The following is a 2,464-nucleotide window of genomic DNA, read 5'->3' as shown; positions in this document are numbered from 1 at the left end:
AGAAGGTTCTAGAAAAGTCCGGAAGAAATCACCATGGAAAGTAGAGTCCCGGAGGGACTCCACCTTGCATGACCAGCCAACCCTAAAGGGGAGGAGTCCAAGGTGGACTCCCCTAGGGTGGCCGGCCAACCCACCTCAAGGAAAGGTGGGAGTCCCACCTTGGGTAGGACTCCCTCCTTGAGTAGGTTTCCCACATATGGGAGGTTTTAGTGTTGGGGTCTTATTCGAAGACTTGGACTAGAACTCTTGGTGCTTCCACCTATATAATGAGGGGCATAGGAGAGGGGGCTGACCACTTCAAGCCTCAGCCTTGGCCGCACCCCTTAGAGGGCCGGCGCCCAACCCCCTCTCTCCCCAAACCCTAGCGGTCTCTCTCCTCCACCACATCCCGCACGCTTAAGCGAAGCTCCGCCGGATTTCTCCACCACCACCGACACCACGCCGTCGTGCTGTCGGATTCAAGAGGAGCTACTACCTCCGCTGCCCGCTGGAACGGGGAGGTGGACGTCGTCTTCATCAACAACCGAACGTGTGACCGAGTACGGAGGTGCTGCCCGTTCGTGGCGCCGGAACCGATCGTGATCAAGATCTTCTACGCGCTTTTGCAAGCGGCAAGTGAACGTCTACCGCAGCAACAAGAGCCTCATCTTGTAGGCTTTGGAATCTCTTCAAGGGTGAGACTCGATACCCCTCGTTGCTACCGTCTTCTAGATTGCATCTTGGCTTGGATTGCGTGTTCGCGGTAGGAAATTTTTTGTTTTCTATGCAACGTTATCCTACAAGTGGTATCGCAGCCGTGTCTATGCATAGATGGTTGCACGAGTAGAACACAATGGTTTTGTGGGCGTTGATGCTCTTGTTATCTTTAGTTTGAGTACTTTGCATCTTTGTGGCATAGTGGGATGAAGCGGCTCGGGCTAACTTTACATGACCGCGTTCATGAGACTTGCTCCTCATTCGACATGCAACTTGTATTGCACAATTTACTCTTCTATTGACAACACTAGTATCACCGTTGTGGTTCATGTTCGTAGGTAGATTAGATCTTACTCAAAAACCCTAAACCACGTAAAATATGCAAACCAAATTAGAGACGTCTAAACTTGTTTTTGCAGGGTTTGGTGATGTGATATGGCCATGATGTGATGATGAATATGTATGAGATGATCATTATTGTATTGTGGCAACCGGCAGGAGCCTTATGGTTGTCTTTAAATTTCATGTTGAGTAGTATTTCAAAGTAGTTTTAATAGTTGCTACATGAGGTGAACAACCATGAAGACGGCGCCATGAACCTTGACGCTACGCCGACGATGATGGAGATCATGCCCGTTGATGATGGAGATCATGTCCGTGCTTTAGAGATGAAGATCGAAGGCGCAAAGACAAAAGGGCCATATCATATCACATATGAACTGCATGTGATGTTAATCCTTTTATGCATCTTATTTTGCTTAGATCGCGACAGTAGCATTATAAGATGATCCCTCACATTAATATCAAGATAATAAAGTGTTCTCCCCTAAGTATGCACCGTTGTACAGTTCGTCGTTTCGAAGCATCTCGTGATGATCGGATGTGATAGACTCAACGTTCACATACAACGGGTGTAAGCCATGTTGCACACGCGGAATACTTGGGTTTGCTTGACGAGCCTAGCATGTACGGACATGGCCTCGGGACAACGGAAACCGAAAGGTTGAACACGAGTCATATGGATGATATGATCAACATTTTGATGTTCACTATTGAAGCTACATCATCTCACGTGATGATCGGTTTTGGTGTAGTGGATTTGGATCGTGTACCACTTAACAACTATGGGGGATGTTGTATTAAGTGGGAGTTCATTAGTAATTAGATTAAAACATGAACTAATTATCATAAACATAGTCTGAGTAGTATTTTGAATTAATATTGTAGTATTGGCATCCGTTTTTCTACCATGCGCTAGTCTTGTAATTGAGATAGAAATACTGTTAAAATCTGACAAGAAACTTTACGGATTGGTATCGTATTGTTAAAGAATCAAGAATTGATTAAGTCCTATTGCAAAATTTTAGTAAACCTCACATTGTTGATTCAAAGAGCTATGGTTTCAATTAGTACCTAAAGTTATCTTGTCTCCGTGAAACTTGAAGTTCAAATCTGTTTGAAAAGTAAGGAGCTGAAAATTTAGTTTTCAGAAATAATCAAGGTATGAGATATATGTGATATCTAAGACCTTATTGCAAGATGATAGAATATAATTTGGTGAGACTACATGAACTCATAAGTTTTATGGGAATGTACGAAGGTTGAAGACGCAAGGCGTCACAATCCTCCAACTATTGGGGCACTAACGATATTCGCATATCCATGAAGTGACCATCCTTAATATGCACCGTTGCTAAGCCTCGTCGTTTCGAAGCATCACGTGATGATCGGGTGTGATAGATTCTACGTGTGCATACAACGGGTGCAA

Source organism: Lolium rigidum, chromosome 3, assembly GCF_022539505.1.
Source record: "Lolium rigidum isolate FL_2022 chromosome 3, APGP_CSIRO_Lrig_0.1, whole genome shotgun sequence".
Lineage (NCBI taxonomy): Eukaryota > Viridiplantae > Streptophyta > Magnoliopsida > Poales > Poaceae > Lolium > Lolium rigidum.
The sequence above is the reverse complement of the archived record's forward strand: the minus strand, read 5'-3'. Positions refer to the sequence as shown.